General features: G+C 45.2%; 1 pseudogene across 1 annotated transcript in view; it reads left to right on the top strand.

Annotated features, from left to right (window-relative positions):
* LOC146771192 (opticin-like) overlaps window positions 1-16,702 on the top strand; it is a 511,949-nt pseudogene extending 495,247 nt beyond the window's left edge. Inside the window, exon 8 of the transcript XR_014975171.1 lies at window positions 16,532-16,702. The product of XR_014975171.1 is annotated as an opticin-like (transcript). The remainder of the gene's footprint in view (window positions 1-16,531) is intronic.
* Window positions 16,703-19,844: the final 3,142 nt, after the last annotated feature.

Genomic DNA, 19,844 nt, shown 5'->3' with positions numbered 1-19,844 from the left:
AATGCTGCACACATGGAGAGAGGTAAAAACGAGGAGAAATTAAAACATTTCTCCTCGTTACGCCTCCACTGGAGAGGCGTCGGTTTTTGGAGCTGCCCCAGGTTTACGTGATTTTTTAAATATGGGGCAGCATCAAAATCCATGGGCTTTGCGTGGGAACCCCACGCAAAACCCATGGAGCACCTCCTTGACGCAGAGTAAGGCAACACAGTGACTTGCTCTGCTCTGTTTTACTGATTACTCCATATCTATGAGGCAATGCAAAGCCATGCTGGGTGACTTTGCACTGCCTCATAGGTATGGTTGAGATGGATGCACCACTGGAGCATCAAAAAAAGTGATGCTCTGGCAATGCAAGCTTCTCATAAATAAGCCCTAAATATTCTATATGATTTTTAGGTCTTTCACCTTCAGGTATCTACATATAAAATAATGGGCAGTGTAAATGAAAAATAAATAAAATAAGTTATTGCTCAGTGGGAAATGCACTGTAGTACGTCATGAAAGCTATATTAGTTAATACACTGCAGAGGTCTGTGTGTAACCAGAGAACCGCAGAATTAAATCTTAATTGGTGCAGTGGAGAATAGTGATGTGTATTTTTAGTGCTATGAAGTCACAGCCTGTGACGGAAAGCACTGTAAATATGTAAGTACATTTTTTATACTTGCATTTCACACAGGGTAAGATGCAATGCTGCAAAACGTGTGAATAGTTTTACAATAAAATGGTGCTTTCAAAATGTAGGTTTTAATAATACCAGAGCGTATGTGATGCAGTTTTCTGTTTTTTACACAACTGTCCCATCAACACCCCTTTAGGGGCACTAAGTGCTGTGTAAATGCAGTTAAAATTAAAAGCAAGAACTTCCCAGCCCAGTAGTTTAACTCTTTGCACTTCAACAAAAGAAAACCACACATCTTTGTCTTAACAAAGAGCCAAAACTGCTTCCAAGCATCCTTTACACTTGCAGATTACCAGCGCATTTGCCTTTCATTCAGGCAAGTAGCTGATAACGATCTCAATTAGCCGTCCCAGGACGGCTGTCTTTTTACAGGGACAAGTGAAGCTGGGGAATCTGTGACCCCCTTCCTAGGACTCCACGACCCCACTGGGGGTCGCGCCCCACAGTTTGAAGACCTCTAGGCCAGACAAACATGATTCTCGCACCTTATGAAGATGTCACAAGGACTTCCCTCAAGACAAAAGAGCCAGATCTATCAACTGGAGCCAACCAGACTCAGCGTGGCAGCTTGGCTCCTGATTACAATTTGAACATTTGGTCCTCACAAAGAGTTGTGGCTGTTCTAAAAGAAGTCAGAAGACCAAGCAAAAGGAAATCCTATGCCTCTAAATAGAAAAGCTATGTTAATATGGTGCAACAAAGGAGACCTCTTTGACAGTCGAGCACAGGACACCACATTCATTAGATGCCTAACATAACTGTTAAATGAGAATTTAATTTACACTCTGCTTTTAGTCCACCTGTCTGCCATAGTTGCATACACGAGGTGACACATAGGTAGCCATTTTTTCAGTACACCGGTCATCAAAATGTTCCTAGAAGGAGCTTACAGAACCGCACCACCCAGATCGGCACCAACACCCATGTGGCACCCTATGCTTACACATTTAATGAAGGAAGCATTTGAACCACTGCATAAAGCAGTACTAAAGTTCATACCACTAAAAACAGCATGCTTGATTCAATTACATCACTACACAGGGTAAGTGAGCTACAAGCACTAATCACACAGGAATCCTACTTACAAGTTCACAAATATAGAGTAGTCATGCAAAATAACCCACAGTTTCTGCCAAAAGTCATATTACAGTTTCATGTGAATGAGACAATCCTACTGCAGGGGTTTCTCCAACAACAAAAGACATAAGCAGAAAGTACTCTACATAAGCTTGATGTCTGTAGGGCAGTCATGTATTATATGGAGAAAACTAAACAGATCAGTACAGGAAGCAAATTCCTTGATTCCAATTAATCAGCAAACAAGGGCTGTAACAGAAGGCACCATCACACAATGAATAGTTAAAAAAATACAAATTGTTCAACAAATGCAGGCATCCAATTAGAAGGAAAGTCAAAAGCCTTATTCACAAGGAGAAAAAGGAGCACCTCTTTCATTTGTAGGAAGCGTTTCTTTTAACAACATATATATGACAGCCACTTGTTTGTCCATATACAATTTCACAAAAGATTGTGTGGATATTCTAACAAAGAAACACAAGTCGGTCAAAGCGTTTTAAAGCATCTGTTTGCAAGCACAAGCTCATTTCAACCCAACCTCCAAGGGAAGAAGGATACGGCCATAAAATCAATGCACCGCATGTGAATTCAGACAAGATTCATGCTGCAAAATGAAATGGCTACATACCTGTTGATGTCGTTTTGCAGCTTAAAGACTTTTCCGAATTCACATGAGACACTCCCACCTCTCTAAAGGAGAAAAAAGAACCTTAAGATGGTGATCATACACTGCCGCTTCCAGGGCGCAGGTCTGATGTCACAATGGGACGGATTCACCATGTGGATATACCAAGTGGTAACTTACAATGCCCACCCAAAAAAAAAGAGGGCTGCAGGAAGGTAGGATCCTCCTAACATGGTTACCCCCACTTTTTGCTTTGTGTCCGTATGTTTTTGACCTAGTCTGACTGAGATCCTGCTAATTAGGACCCCAGTCACTGTGCTTTCTCCTTTAATTGACAAGGGTAAGCACTTGCGTACATCCACAATTGGCTACTGGTGTACTAATTGTACTGGTGTAAGTCACTAGTATATGGTACCGAGGTCCCAGGGCATAGGTAAACTAGGGGTCTCCCATGGGCTGCAACATGTATTGTGCCACCCATGGGAGTCCACTTAAACGGTGACTACAGGCCTGCCATCGCAGCCTGTTTGAGTTGGTGTTTGCACCTCTCACAACAGATATAGGTTTCCTTATATCTGAGGTCACTATACTTAAAACCTAAGTCACACCTATGGCAGACTGGACTATGGAAATGCCCTCTACGCTGGGAATCAACAAATCCCTGCTACGCAAACTCCAGACCATCCAGAACACCGTGACATGAGCACATCACCCAACACCCGCGAGCCCTCCACTGGCTCCCCGTCGAGAAGAGAGTAACCTTCAAGCTTCTCACCCATGCCTAAAAATCTCTCCACAACACCGGACCCAAATACCTCATTGAAAGAGTCTTCTTCCACATACCCAACAGAAACCTCCGCTCCGCCGACCTCGCCCTAGCAAAAACCCCACGCAACACCCGCGAGACCTCCACTGGCTCCCCGTCGAGAAGAGAGTAACCTTCAAGCTTCTCACCCATGCCTAAAAATCTCTCCACAACACCGGGCCCAAATACCTCATTGAAAGAGTCTTCTTCCATGTACCCAAGAGAAACCTCCGCTCCGCCGACCTCGCCCTAGCAGAAACCCCACGCATCCGCAGAACCAGAGCGGGTGGAAGAGCCTTCTCCTACATAACGGCTAAGGCCTGAAATAGCTCCTAGTCAACATCAGATGCTCCCCTACTGTGCACACCTTCAGGAAGAGTCTCAAGACCTGGCTCTTTGGCTGACCCGGAGCTGCACCCCCCACCCACCTCTCCCGCGACTAGAGACCCTTACGGGTGAGAAGCGCTTCTCAGTTCCCTAATTTATTGATTGACTGTGCACCGTTTTGACTTGCCATTGCCAAGGCTTGTTGGCTCTGCACTCTAGAGATCTTCAGGCTACAATAAGGTCCAGCCCTTTCTGCCAAGTACAGCATCCTCACCATATCCTCTGCACCGTGGGCTTTCCTTCTTGGTGAGCTGGTTGAGATCTTCTTGCGACTCCTGTGTCTTTGGCCTTTGGGTCCTCCTGAGGGTCTTCTGCTTCAGTGGGGTCCCCTGCTTGCTCAGGGCCCACGCTATTGGTGAGTCCCTAGGACCCTGCTGGTCCCAACGTTTCTCCTTTTTCGTTCTTCACACCAGTTGCGGCTACAAAGGCTTGTTGGTGCTCCCGCCGTATCCCGACCACCTTATCACTGACAACAAACGTGGGACAGCTTGTTCAAGGCTCCTGGTCTTTCTCAGCATCGCCTGAATCTCACAGCTGCAGTGACAAGTTCTCCGGCAACTCGTCTGACCCATCCAACAACGGTGGGCATTGCTCTTACGTGACTCCTGGTCACTCCTGAGTGGCATAGACTCAGTCCCCACTTCTTGAAGGTTCTTCACTTCCAGTATCCTTCCTTGGATTCCACCGGACTTCTTCACCGTCTCCAGAGGCACTTTTCTCAAAGTCTGCCATTGTCGTCCACTGAGGTTTCTGACGTCTCTTCACCCCTATGCATCTGGCTTTCCAGGTGTAGGCAACATGGTTCCCGGGGCATTAACAGGTGGGGTGGCTCTCCACCCTTCTGTCCTCCAAGGGAATTCTTCGGGGTCTTCTGGGAAGGGTCCTTCTTCTGCAAAACTGCACCCATGACTTCTCCATTGACTTCCATTGGGCACGTGGCTGTGTTCCGATTCTGCACACACCCTTCCTGGGATTCCTGAGTACTTACCTTGGGTGGTTCCTTGTGTCCCCAGCTCCTCTGGGTCATCTGGTCCAAGTCCCGTGCTCCTTTGCAGTTCACATTCCACTTTCTTAATATATGGTTTGGTCTCCACCTGGAGACCACCGTATTTTGTGCTACTTACCATATTGCAATTAAAGTATTTTTGTGTATTGTGTTGATATCCCCAGGTAGAAGATACGCCAATGTGTTAGTGAGTGTTGTGTAATATATAGAAGTATTTTTATATGAATACTGTGTGGTTCTTCTTCATTTAACCTACACTACATGAATAAACTGGTAAAACAAGCTGCTCAACACTCTTTCAAGATAAGCCTGAAGGCTGCTCTCCACAGCTACCACTTTTAAGAGCTTTCTATGGTTATCAAAGACCACTAAAATCACTATAAGGGTTGGCTGGATTAGTGCAAGGTGCATCACTTAAATAGGTGTGCACCATATACTAAGCCAGCGTCCTACAAGGATGAAAAAAGAAAAATTCCAATCCCAATACTAGATGATGGAATGAAGCTCAGCATTTGAATCCAAACAAATTTTTTCAAGCTGCAAAACTAGACCTACAAGTAAGTAACCATATCCTTACTGCATAGTGCCACCCTCATTTTTTTTTTTGTGTACTCATACTACAAAACATGCTCTTAGTTCAGGAAAAAAAAGAGCTTCTTAGACCGATATTATAGCCCAAAGGGAGAGAACGTCAACCCCGGTCTCTTCTCATTGAAGGGTGGGTAAATTTAGCCCCCGGGGGATGTCTTCAAAAAGGGCTTATCGGGTATAAGCAAGGCTCCTCCTCGTTCAAAGGGCATTCACTCCTAGCTTTAGCTAGCTTCCCATCATCTCGGCCCAATGAGCAAGTTCATAATCATTGGACTAATGAGTGCATAAATTATATTTCTTTACCTATATAAATCCAGAAATAAGTGATGAGTAGCCAGATCTACAATAAATGATGAAAAGCAATAAACATAACAGCAAATGAAAAATAACTCAAAATTATGTAGATCAAAAGATGATGGGGATAAACTAATGCACATTAAGTTAAAACCTAGGGGTTGTAGATATAAGTTATAAACCAGTTATCCCATAAATCCCAGAATTTCGTTTTTTTAGCCCTTTTACTTGCTCGATCTAAAGTTGAAATGCGCTGGACTGAGCTTATCCATTCAGATTTAGTAGGTGAGATAGGTAAGATCCACTTTATGCATATCTCCCTTCGTACCAGAAGAATCAAGACAAAAAGAAGTGCCTTCTGGTTTCTTGAAAGGGCCAGGTTATCTATCCCCCTTGGAATTACCCCGAAAAATGACTATAGGTACTGTTAATCTAACCTCTTTTCCCATAATTTCAGAAATGATCTTACTCATGTGATCCCAAAAGAGCTCCAACGAAGGACACTGCCAGAACATATGTACCTCATTTACGTTGATTTCATCACACTTCGGGCACTTCTTTGTCGCTCCATTCCCCAATTTAGAAAGTTTCAGTGGCGTCCAGTAAGCCTTATGGACAGTAAAGAGATGGTTTCTTTTTAGGGGGCAGCTTTCACATATGACCAAAGAGTAGACATAGATACTTGCCCGAGAGTTTCGAGGTCTTCATCCGGCATGTCCTTCTTCCAGCCCTCTCCAGTCTCGATCATTAGCCAATACCATGCCGCTACTTCCTTTCATGCTGGTCTTGTGCCTATTCCTTTGACCAGATCACCATTCCCTGCCTTTTCTTTACTTATTGATTTGGCCCAATTTAGGATTTGCAAATACTTAAATTTAGAAACCGAGTTATTGGTTAAAGTAGAGAAGCACTGCCATGGGATTAACTCATTGTCCACTATTAGCTCTCCCCATCTTAGTATCCCGGCTCTACGTAGGGGGAGTGTCAGGGCATCTTGTAGACATGCCGGAGTACCCGGAGAATCCCAAATCGGCGTTTCTTCGTTATAATAGGGAATGTCTAGTAGTGCTCTCACTTGAACCCATACTCTAATAGCTGCTTTAAGAATCTTCAGTCTGACCTTTTTCAAGAATTTAGGATGGCCAAATTTTAAAAGAAAGGAGTCAGCTTGTATATTATGAGCATCTGTTAAGGCTGTAAAGAGAGGTGAGTAGGTCTGACTATCATTTAAAAGTTGACGTGAATTCTTAAGATGAAAAGTACAATAGTATAGATATATATCAGGAGTAGCTATACTACCATTAGATTTTTTCCTCCTAAGTTTTTTGGGGGAAATTCTGGGATTTTTCCTACCCCATATAAAGGAGGAGAATAAACCTTGTACCTTCCTGAACCAGATTTTAGAGAACTCTAAGGGAATAGTATCAAATAAGAAAGTAAATTTAGGCAAGATTGACATTTTCAGCAGGTTAGATCTGCCTACAATAGAGAGAGGGAGAAGATCCCATATCTGTGACTGCTGTCTTACACTTGCAACCGTTTTATCAAAATTTAACTGAGCTATCATATCTATATTCTTTATAATTTGAACCCCAAGGTATCTTATTTGATGTTTTACCTGATCGCTTTTATAAGGGGAGTTCCATATCATTAGCTCCGTTTTCTGCTGATTTATGGAATATCCCGAAACTTTCCCAAAATTCTCCAACTGATCCCAGATCGCAGGAAGTGCTTGTTCTAAATCTCCTGTCAGGACCATGAGGTCGTCCGCATATAGACCTATTTTCCTTTCCCAGCCCATACAGCTAAAGGGGGGAATAGTGTGGCATGATCTTTGTTTGCATGCCAGTGGTTCAATATACATATCAAAAAGAAGGGGCGAAAGGGGAAAGCCCTGTCTAGTCCCACGGGAACTATTAAGTTGTTTTGTTAAGATCCCGTTAACGAGAATCCTAGCAGAAGGGTTATTGTAGAGAGCCTTTACCGCTGCTACAAAGATTTATCCCAGATTGAAGCGCTGGATTGCTTCTATTAGAAAGGACCAGCAGACCCTATCGAAAGCTTTAGCGGCGTCAAATGTTAGAACTGCCAATGGAATCTCATATAAATTTGCTAGATCTATTGCTCCAATAAGGTCGTGGATCATACAATTGTCTCCCCTTCATAAAGCCCTTTTGGTTGGGATGTATTATGGAACCAGCGACTTTATCTAACCTCTTAGTGAGAATTTGGGTTTAAAGTTTGTGGTCACTATTTAAAAGGGAAATAGGTCTGTATGATTCACAGAATTGTGGGTTCTTATTAGGTTTTAAAATGATTGTAATCGTGGCCTCATTCCAGGATGCCGGTAACTCCTGAGCCAGGGAAAACACAGAGTTAAAAAGTTGGAGTAGAAAGGGTGTTAACTCTTCTTTCAAAATAATGTAAACTTCATTCGAGATAGCATCCGGGCCTGCTGCTTTCCCTTTTTTTAGGTTTTTAATAACTTGTGACACTTCTTCTAACCTGATTTAATTATTTAGGCTATTGCTATCAACAGTCGAAAGAGTGGGGAGTTGAAGATCTCGAAAGAAAGCTTCCAAGTTTTCTTCACTCGGGGTTAAGTCTTCAGAGCATAAATCCAGAAAGAAGCGAGCGAAAGCCTCCTCAATCTCTGAATCCTCTTCAATAATTGTTCCAGTACTTGAACATTTGAGGCTCTTCACCATATTTCGAGCGTAATCTGATTTAGTTTTCCATGCAAGAAATCTACCGCAGCCCTCTCCATACTCATGATGGGCAAGTTTACTTGCCTCCCATTTCATTTTATTTATTGCCTCTAGGTGATCTATTAGCTCATTCTTGGCTAGAGATAGTTGTTGTATTCTGTTTGGGTCATTTGGCGCTCGTTGTAATGCTGTTGATTTTTGAGAAATTTTGGCTTCCATTACCTCAATGTCTTCCCTTGCTTTCTTATTGTGTGTTATAGAGAAAGAGGTCAATAAGCCTCTTAAAAAGGCTTTATATGAATCCCAAACAATATGATGAGCAGCTGAATTTACGTTAAATATGAAAACTTCCTTTGTAGCTGTTTTTAACCTATAAATAATTAAGGGATCAAGGAGTATTGTGCGATTCAGAGTCCACCTTCTTGGTAAAGAGCGCTTTGGTAGAGCAACTTCCAGGAGTACGGCCGAGTGGTCGGACAGATGTTCTGGCAGATGAGTGACTTTAGTCGTATCTTTACTAGTGGTATGATCCACCAGAAAAAGGTCGATCCTTGAATGGTGGCCACATTTCTTGTTATGAAAAGTAAATTTTTCCCCTGCAGTCCTTGAGGTAGATCTCTTTTCACCCCATATATCCAAAAGTCCTCCCTCAGTCATTAATTGTTGTAGGACGTTTCGGGTTTTTTGTGTGGCCCCCGCCGCTCTTTTAGACGTAGAATCATAATTAGGATTCAGAACTACGTTAAAGTCTCCTCCCATTAGGATTCGGTCATTTATATCTCCCAAATGGAGGAACAGAGACTGAAGATGAATCTGGTCATCAGTGTTGGGGCCATAGTAACTAACAAACGTAAACCAAGTTGAATTAATTTTTGCCCTGGCGGTTACCCATCTACCATGAGTATCTGCCTTTACATTCCCGATGACTGCTCGGATGCTTTTCTTAAAAATAATAGCTACACCTTTTGTCGGAGTCATTTGTGTTGAATAGAAACAGTGCTCTATCCATTTATGATTTTTAAATATTCCTGCCCACTCTTCCTTGGTAAGATGTGATTCCTGAATGAGTATAATATCTTAATTAGTAATACGCAAATATTCCAAAACTTTCTTCCTTCTGGCAAAAAACCTAAGCCCATTCACATTCCAAGATAGAATTTTTAAATTTTGTACTCTATCCATACTTTATCGTGAAGTCCATTAAGAGTACCTTCCTACCTACGATGTCATAATTTCTAAAGCAATATTTTGTGACTGAGGACGATTTTTTTTTATTTTTCTCCCTTATGCTCCCCCACCCTGTGATTAAATTTTTTTTGTTGAGTTTTTTGATTTATGTGCTTTCTCTTAAACCCCCCCTCCCCTTCCCTCCCTGGGGAACCCTCCCTCAACTCTAGAGGCATAATAAGCCTCTTTCCAATGGGACATCACCCTCTCTTGACGGATAAGGATAGAATTTGTGACTTAGGGCCTCATGTAGGTAGCCAAATACCGGTCGGTAACGGCCGATTTTCGGTAATTATACCGTTACCGACCGGTATTTTGGCTATTGGTATGTAGGGGGACAAGTTTTGGCTTCGGAATTTACCGAATCGGTAAAATTACCGATTCGGTAATAATACCGAATCGGTAATGTTACCGAATCGGTAACTATTCCGAATCGGTAATTTTACCGATTCGGTAAATTCCGAAGCCAAAATCGAGATGTAGGGGGAGTGTGTGGGTGTGTTTTAGAGTCGGTATTTACCACCAACTTATAGTTGGTGGTAAAAAATTAATGTATGTGTTTAAGCATTTTTACGCGCGTAGCAGTGTGCAATGTGGCATACATACATGCCCTTAGGGCATGTATGTGTGCCACATGTGCACACATGGCCGAATCAGGGGTGCAACAGGGTGTCAATGTGACACCCTGCCACCCTTTCATGTGTTCCCCCCATTACCGAATCGGTATTTACCGATTCGGTAATGAGGCATACCTTCCCATCAATGGGAAGGTATGCCTCATTACCGAATCGGTAAATACCGATTCGGTAATTACCGACTTGTAACGAATCGGTAAAAAATACCGACTCATTACCTACATACGAGTTACCACTTCTAAAATACCGATTCGGTATCGTTCGGTATTTTAGAAGTGGTAACTGGTATGCTACCTACATGAGGCCCTTAATCATTAATTGGACGAGCCTTTAATCTGATTAATCCAAGTGCTAACTTCCTCGGGGTCTCTAAAATTAAACATTTTGTTCTCCCACATCACCTTCAGGGAGGCGGGGAATTGGAGCTTTGCAGTGGCTCCCAAGGTCAGGTAGAAATCGTTTAGGAGATCAATTATAAAAGTTTTTATATTTCTTCCCTCAAGATCTTCTGGAATGTTTAGAATCCGAAGATATTTTTTTTTCTAGCGTTGTTCTCTAAACTCTCCAGTTTGTCCGAGAATGCTCTTTCTTTTGATTTTAGTCTCTTGATCTCCACTGTATTTTCCTTAACCTGCTTTGAGAGGTCTTCAACTGTAGCTTCTACTGCTTCCACTCTACCCATTATTTCATTAATTCTTAGTACGAGCGACTCGCAGGCCCCCTGGATCTTTTGCTGATTTCTTTCAGATATCGTACATTTTTCTCTCATCTCAGAGATCAGATTTAGGAGTAGATTCTCTGTGGTGGAACTGGACCCTGTCACCTGTCCTCCTGCTCCTTCTCCCTGCTCGGCTAACTGGGATGACGGCTTATCTGAGGAAGTACTTATAGCAGGAGTTAGAAATAGACTGGAAGCAGAAGTGGAGTTGGAGCTAGCGCTAGTGATTTAAAAATTTGCTGCACTACATCTTGTTCTGTAATGCTTGTTCGAGGTGCTGCTAATGCGTCCTCCATTTCTGTAAAGCTAGAAAACCTATTCTCCAGCAAAATCATGTCATTTCTCTGCTCCATGGCTCCCAAACCACCATCTAGCTTCTCATGCGCATGATTGTGGGGGGCCTGGGCAGTTAAAACTCGGGTCTGAGCTTGTACTTTAAAGTAAGTACGGAGAGATGGCGTAACCCGAGTACTCACTTGGTTAATTAACTTAGGTTGATTATATTTTGTTTTTATAGGTTTTGTAGATTGTATATATTTTTTCTCTATCACATGAGGTCGAGTGATCGTTTTCTCCACTTGTACTATGTTTAGCGGTGCTTCAGTGAGGGACAAGTCCTGCCCCCAAAGACCTCTACGACACAGAGTGTATCTATTGAGGGTACTACAATTACTCCTTCCCTCTGTAACTTCTGCAGCCACAGAACTCCCTGAGGACTGTTGAGCACGAAGATTACCACTACCGCTACCAGTTTCATTTCCTACATTCTCTCCCTCTGAGTGTTGCCCCCGCGCCCCCTTCTTCTTTTTTCTTACCGGGGTCATTAGCGAGGGGCGCTGCTTCTCCTCGGTATCTTCCCTGCCGCTTTCCGGTGCATTTACTTGTTCGCCGGACACCACTGCAGCTGAGACCGTCCAGAGGCTTCCGCCTCCGAGGAAACCAATCCTAGCAGCCGCGCGTCGGCCCCTGGCAATATGCAATGCTGCCTCTACCCAGATCCCACCTCTCAGCGGCGGATCGGCATCTCCAACCACCGCGGCCACAGCGAAAATCCTCGCAGCGGGAGCCGACCTCCAAACGCGAGCCAGAGATCGCCGGAAAAAGCAGAGGCACATCAGGTAAATAAAATCACAAGCTTTTTACGATTCACCCCCGAGTTCAACATTTCAAGGCTTCGCCCACCTAAAACGCGATTTTCCTTCCCTCAGGAGGGGGAGAGACCGCGGCCGCCCGGCGCTAACTAACGTCGCCCTCCTCACGGAAACCTGGATGAACGCCTCCTCAGCGCCCGACATCGCCATCGCCATACCGGACGGCTACAAGTTCATCCGGAGGGACCGTGTCAACCAGACAGGAGGAGGCATCGCCATCATCCACAGGAACTCCATCCGCATCACGACCAACACCGACGACACCCTCGCACCCGCCGAACACCTGCACTTCCAGATTTACATCAACCCCAAGACCACCCTCAGAGGCACCCTCATCTACAGACCCCCGGGACCACGCACACAATTCAGCGAAGACATCGCCGACTTCATCAGCCCGCACGCCCTCCCCTCCGCTGACTACATCCTCCTCGGGGACCTCAACTTCCACCTGGAGAACAACAACAACCGCAACACCACCACCCTGCTGGACAACCTCGCCAACCTCGGTCTCAAGCAGCTGGTGACCACCCCCACCCACTACGCCGGACACACACTCGACCCCGTGTTCTCATCCAGCAAGGACATCGCCTTCAGGTACGCCACCGGACTCCACTGGACGGACCACAGCTGCGTCCACTTCAGCTTCAGAAGGACCACGATCCACCACCACCAGCAACAGGTTGCACGCAGAAGCTGGAACAAGATCACAGCCGACCAACTCGCGACTTCCCTGAGCATGAACCCTCCCACCAGCGCAACGAACCCAAGCCAGGCAGCCACCAACCTCGCGAAGTGGATCAACAACTGCGCAGACGACCTCGCCCCTCTGAAGACCCCGCCTAGCAGACCCGGCAGCAAGAAAGCCCCATGGTTCACCGACGAACTCAAGAGCTCCAAGAAGAACTGCCGAGCCCTCGAGAAAGCCTGGCGCAGAGACCCAACACCGAACAACATGACTGCCCTCAAGCTCGCCACCCGACAACACCACCAACTGATCTACACCACCAAGAAAACTGCATTCAAGGAACGACTGGACAACAACGCCCACAACAGCAAGGAACTCTTCAACATCGTTAAAGAGCTCTCCAACCCCAATGCCGGAAACAACGACATCACCCCTTCACAAGACCTCTGCAACTCCCTCGCCTCCTACTTCCACAAAAAGATTGCGGACATACACAGCAGCTTCAGCACTCAACCGACGCACGCCACGACGGAACCACCGCTCCCCTCCACCACCCTCCGCGCCTGAACCCTGATCAGCACCGAAGACACCATCCGCACGATGAACTCCATCTACTCCGGATCTCCGACCGACCCCTGCCCTCACCACGTCTTCAACAAGGCCGACGCTGTCATCGCACCCCACCTGCGGGACATCATCAACACCTCCTTCGACACCGCTACCATCCCGGAGAGCTGGAAGCACGCCGAACTCAGCGCTCTCCTAAAGAAGCCATCAGCCGACCCCACCGACCTGAAGAACTACCGCCCCATCTCGCTGCTCCCGTTTCCTGCAAAAGTCATCGAGAAGACCGTCAACAAGCAGCTGGCCGCCTTCCTCGAGACGAACGGATCCCTCGACCCCTCGCAGTCTGGCTTCCGGGCCAACCACAGCACCGAGACCGCCCTGATCGCAGCCACCGATGACATCCGAGCCCTGCTCGACAACGGAGAAACAGCGGCCCTCATCCTCCTTGACCTCTCCGCGGCCTTCGTCACTGTCTGCCACCGTACCCTAGTGCAGCGCCTCAGCAACGTCGGAATCCAGGAGAAGGCACTGGAATGGATCATCTCGTTCCTCGCCGGAAGGACACAGAGAGTCCGCCTCCCCCCGTTCAGATCAGAAGCCACCGAAGTCATCTGCGGCGTTCCTCAAGGCTCCTCGCTCAGCCCTACCCTCTTCAACGTCTACATGAGCCCCCTCGCAGCCATCGCACGCCAACACAACCTCAACATCATCTCCTACGCCGACGACACCCAGCTGATCCTCTCCCTCACCAACGACCCCGTCACCGCCAGAGCCAACCTACACGAAGGGATGACAGACGTAGCCAAGTGGATGACGAACAGCCGCCTGAAACTGAACTCGGACAAGACGGAAGTCCTCATCCTGGGATCTTCAACCTCCGCCTGGGACGACTCCTGGTGGCCCCCCGCCCTGGGCAGCGCACCCAAACCAACAGACCACGCACGCAACCTGGGCTTCATCCTGGACTCCTCCCTCTCCATGACCAGACAAGTCAACGCCGTCTCCTCGTCGTGCTTCAACATCCTGCGCATGCTACGTAAGATCTTCCGGTGGATCCCCACCGAGACCAGAAAGACGGTCACCCAGGCCCTCGTCACCAGCCGTCTGTACTACGGCAACTCCCTCTACGCCGGAACCACCGCCAAACTCCAGAAGAGACTCCAGCGGATTCAGAACGCCTCAGCACGACTCATCCTGGACATCCCCCGTCGCAGCCACATCTCCGGACACCTGAGAGATCTGCACTGGCTCCCGGTCAACAAGAGAATCACTTTCCGTCTCCTCACCCACGCACACAAAGCCCTACACAACCAAGGCCCAGGATACCTCAACAGCCGCCTCAACTTCTATGCTCCCACACGCCAGCTTCGATCAACCGGCCACGCCCTCGCCGCCGTCTCCAGCATCCAAAGAGCAACCACAGGAGGAAGGTCCTTCTCCTACCTGGCCGCCAAGACTTGGAACTCCCTCCCGACCCACCTCCGCCTGACCCAGGACCACCTTGCCTTCAGGAAGCAGCTCAAGACCTGGCTGTTCGATCAGTAGCGGACCCCCCCTCCCCTAGCGCCTTGAGACCCTCCGGGTGAGTAGTGCGCTATATAAATGCTTTGATTGATTGATTGATTGATGTTCCCCTGATTACCCATTCTACTACCGCCACCCTAATTTCTACACAGAATAATGAGTGGAAACCATACAAATATGTGCAAATGTGGCTCTGCTGCTTGTTCAGTAAACAAACACACAGCAAGTCCTTCTGTATACTGGTCTGTAGTGCCCCTTGCTGTGCCAGCCCCAACACAGCTCTACTATTGTACCTCATTACTAACCTGCAGAATACTATGGTATTTCTTACTGGGATCTCTAAACAGAGACTTGACATTGCACCTTGATTCTGAGTATGAACACACTTAAATCTGTACCAAAACACTTTGTTCAGCATCCACTGTGGTTAAAGTACAGCAACACGCAAACAGCGCTGTCAATGTGCCTAAACCGGTGGCGGCTGGTTATCTTCAAATGTGGTGGCGTAATACCTGCCAGGAGTTCCCCAGTTAAAAAAAATATATATATATATTTGCCTCACTGATATTCACTCCCTTCCTCTCGCATTTACTCTCTTCCCCCTCACTCACTCTAACTCACAATCTCTCACTCTCTCATTCCCACTTACTATTACACACAAACATGTTCATAGGTTCTCATTCTCACTTACAAACACACTCACCCTTTCACACTCACTGAATCTGGGCCATTGTGCAACTGTGCCTTCTGCACCATTGATAGCTACACCACTGACTCACTTTCATGCCCTTTCACGATCTCTATTTACTCACACCTTCTTACACACTCACTCCTTCATACTCACTTTAACCTATTCATACACACTCTCAAACTTGGATTTTCACTCCGTTTCACACTCATTGACACTCACATATATACATCAACAATGAAACATGGTGTTTTACTGAACTTTCTTCCTTTAGTGGCAACTTGGGGCTCAATTGCATGCCAGACATTGGAACCAACAGGCCATGATTTCCAATGAAGGATCAGATGGAGCAGCAAGGGCAGGTTTGAAAAGGGAAAGAGACTCCTTGATTCCTCTCCCAGCTTCTTGACAGGACTGAAACCACATCCCTATAAGAAGCAGAAACAGAGCTGGGGATCCTGCCCTTGCTACTCTGTGTGGCTTTTCATTGGCATTAGGGATAGCCTCTGACAGCCACATTTGAGCAGATATACTGTGCTGCCTAAGGCATGTGCAGTGTGTCTGCTAAATAAAATGTATTGTGCCTATGTGAGGGGACTGTAGTTGAACTATGCTCCTCAGACATGTGCCATCCAGACAACCACCTACAGAGTGTTGTGCTTACACAGCACTCTAGCTGGATCCTACCCCAGGCCTCTCAGCCCCCTCACCCTCTACCTGTCATCGGGAGCCTAGCGATTAGGCCAAGAGTGCACACCTGCGCACCAACAGTGTTCATGAAAACACAAAACTTGTGTTGCCAAGAGCACTGCTTAATTAAATGATACATAGTGTCAGGACTCAGAAAGGCAAAGCGCAGAATGTGGGGCCTCACAGGATGCAGGGCCCCTGAGCCCCTTAAAAAGAGCCGCCACTGGACTCTGCCCTGACCTGCGGCACCCATTGCTATTCTAGCACTGGACCTGCATTGCTAACACAAATATTATTGCTGACCTATGTTCCCACTTGCCATTTAGATACCGAGACCTACAAATATATACGTCAATGCACTGCAATCCTGACCTACATGAGCTACAGCATAATTTGCTATTCAATTACTGAGGTAAACATAGAGCTCTGCAAATATCTCTCAATTGTGTATTTTCTTTTCTTCATCAGAACAACAACATCCAGTCCTTGCACATGGAAACCTTCTGCAACAGCCGCGACCTGAGCCATATACGCCGTAGCCTAGAGGACATCTGCCTGGATGGGAATCCCATCAACCTCAGCAAGTTCAACAATGCCTACTTCTGCCTGCCACGGCTGCCTACTGGGCGCTACTACTGAACCATCCCATGGAGGAGATGTGGTGTTATAATTAAGCCATTAACTGTGGAATCAGGAGACCTGGACTATGTTCCCAATACCCCATTTGATTCCATTGTGTGATCCTGTGTAAAACACTCTATATCCTGACCCTATGCCTTGGTTACTACACAAGTCAAGCCTTGGAGAGCTTAGATCTGGGATAAAGATCCGTATAATGCACTGTCTTTTTTATGTTTGAATAGCTTTATTAGCAATTTTGTTAAGACATAAAGACATCAGCAATATATAAAAAGAATTCAAATTCAACAGTATAACAAAGAAATTGGCTGATATCTAGAAGAAAAGAGTAAAAGCAGTTTGTGGGATTTATATAAGGAGGAAGCAAGGGGAAAAGGGGAAGGGAGGACAGAAGAGGGGTAAGAAGGGGGAGGAGAGGGGATATTGATACTATGGTATAAGAGATCAAAACAGAGAGAAAACATATTAGATTAAATACTGTAAATGAGTAAATATAAATTGACTAATAAGTAAATATATATTTAGTTTACCAGGGTAATTAGTGAAGAACAGAGATAAAATCATTCAAGGCGGTTTGAAGTTTTCCGAAGTTATATGAGAAGTATTATGTAAAACAATTCGGTCTAGATATGTGGTTAGGGGCAACCAAAAGAGATCCCTATTCATGATTGATTTGCAAGAGGAGGCGAACGCAACATCAAGTCTATGAAAATGGCAGAGGGTATTCCACCAATGTTGTATGGAAAGTTTTGTGAGAGTTTTCCAGTTAAAGGAGATATGTTGAAAGGCCAAAGCAAGCATTAGGTCAATAAGACCATGGTCATGTGGAGAAAGATCTAAAGAGTCAGAAAGGCTTCCAGCAAAGAGGAGAGGTATAGAATAAGGAATGGAAATTGTAAACAACCGAGAAATGTAAGACCAAACCTTCTCCCAAAATTCGGAGACTGAGGGACAGAGAAAGAGCAGATGAAGGAGGTCAGCATTAGAAGAACCACAAATCCAAAATCTAACAGCATGTTAGGGAGGCAGGGGTAAGATAGAGTCTGTGGTAAAGGAAAAACATAGATTGGGTAAGAGAAGCAGAGCGAGAGATTTTTAAAGATCTAGACCAAAGTTTATCCCAAAAAATTATAGACCATTCACATCCTAGGTGCGATTCCCAAGAAAGTTCCAATTTGGATTTGGCGCGATCTGGATTGGGGGCTGAAAAGAATTTGTATATAAGGGAACCTTTGGGGAGAGTAAGAAGTATTTTGAGAAGAGGATTTGGGATATCAGATGAAGATGAAAGGGGAAGGGAATAGTATATATCAAGAATAATCACCATAAGAGTGGTAAACTTCTGTAAAAAGGAGCGAGGACAATGAAACAAGGATTGAAACTGGGGAAAGGAGCAAAGTGAAACTCCATCAAAAAGTTGATTAACCTATAAAATACCCCTTAATCTCCACGCATTCCAGAAAATGGGTCTATTGTTGAGGAGGATAAGCGAATTGTGCCAAATAGGAGAGTCTTGGAAAGATTCACGGGAAATGGTAGTGGGGTGAACCAAAGGTTTCAAGAGGGAACAAGTATGTCTAAATAAGGGTAGGGAAGTATGAGAAGTTTTAGCAGAAAACGCATAACTTCTTTGAAGGAAAAGGGTAGTAATAAGATTTGTTCAATGTCGAGCCAAAGAGGAGTAAAGGGGGAGGCATCTGATATAAGCCATCTTGAGGCATGACGCAAGGAGAAGGACTTATGATAAAGGCAAAAATCCGGGAAGTTCACACCGCCATTAGATTTTGGTTTCCGAAGGGAAGATAAGGCGATTCTGGATATTTTATTCTTCCAGAGACATCTAGAGAGGCACGAATCAATACGTTTAAGATAGATAGAGGGGATGTGAACGGGGAGCATGGAGAGAATATAAATTAAAATTGGGGCAATCATTATCTTAATCGAATCCAACCGGCCCCACCAAGAAAGAAAAAGAGGGTTCCAAGAGGAGAATGATTTCTCAATTCGAGATAGGGCAGCAGACATATTCAATTTAATGGAAGAGATTATGGAGTTGGAGAACCATATGCCTAGATATTAAATTTTTGAGTTATTCCAAGCAAATCCAGTGGAGGAGTAGAAGTGTGGAAGACAAAATTTTGTGAGCGGGAGAATTTCAGTCTTGTCTGAATTGATCTTGTAGCTGGAAACCTGCGAAAAGGAATTCAATTCAAGAAGTAAAGGTGGAATAGATGTTTCAGGAGCAGAGATAAATAAAAGAATATTGTCTGCATACGCAGAAAGTTTCAATTGATGATCGCCATAAGGGAAACCGGAAATAGAATCATTATTACGGATAGAAGTCAAAAAGGGTTCAAGGGCTAGAACGAAGAGAAGAGGAGATAAGGGACAACCTTGACGAACACCATGTTGGAGAGGAAAATAAGATGAAACGCGACCATTAACTAAGACCGAGGCTTTAGGAACAGAGTACAACAAGGAAATAAGTAATATGAATTTAGGGCCGAAACCGTGCCAGCGCAACGATGAAAATAAAAAGAACCAAAGAGAAAAGCTAAAAACAGTGGAACCTTCTGATAACCAGCACCTAACCTAATGTCACTCTCTCAATATTCTCCCCTTGAATTTTAATAGGGATTCGCATGCACACTGAAAGGCACCCACTGTCACAGTGCCTATTCCCCCGGGAATCCAACAATCTAACAACAAAGCACAAGTGCACCACAGAAGGAGATTAAAGTTCACATTCCCCAAAAGATTTTTTGTCTCCAACAATGCAGATTCTTCAGAATTTTTTCATTTATTCCATTTCCATAGAGAGTTGAAAAGACAAACTTCGGTTCTTGTTGAGCAACCAACAAAACAGCCGACGCGTTTCGTCCTGATACAGGACTTCTTCAGGGCGCTAATAATTGATGGTGAGTAGAGTGTTACAGTTTTTGAGAAGCCTAGTAGGATTTGTGTAAAGAGGGTTCTCCCAGCCAGTAAAATCGTTAAGAGATCCTGAGTCAATATTCACATTACAGATAATATTATTTCTGTTTAGATACCAATTAAGGCCAAGTCCAAAGCATTCGCAATGTAATATTTGCGGGCTGCAGCGGTATGCATGGATCTCCGTCGCGATCCGTCCACCAAAGTA

The sequence above is a fragment of the Triturus cristatus genome, unplaced genomic scaffold (genome assembly GCF_964204655.1).
Source record: "Triturus cristatus unplaced genomic scaffold, aTriCri1.1 SCAFFOLD_185, whole genome shotgun sequence".
NCBI classification, from domain to species: domain Eukaryota; kingdom Metazoa; phylum Chordata; class Amphibia; order Caudata; family Salamandridae; genus Triturus; species Triturus cristatus.
The sequence above is the reverse complement of the archived record's forward strand: the minus strand, read 5'-3'. Positions and strand labels throughout refer to the sequence as shown.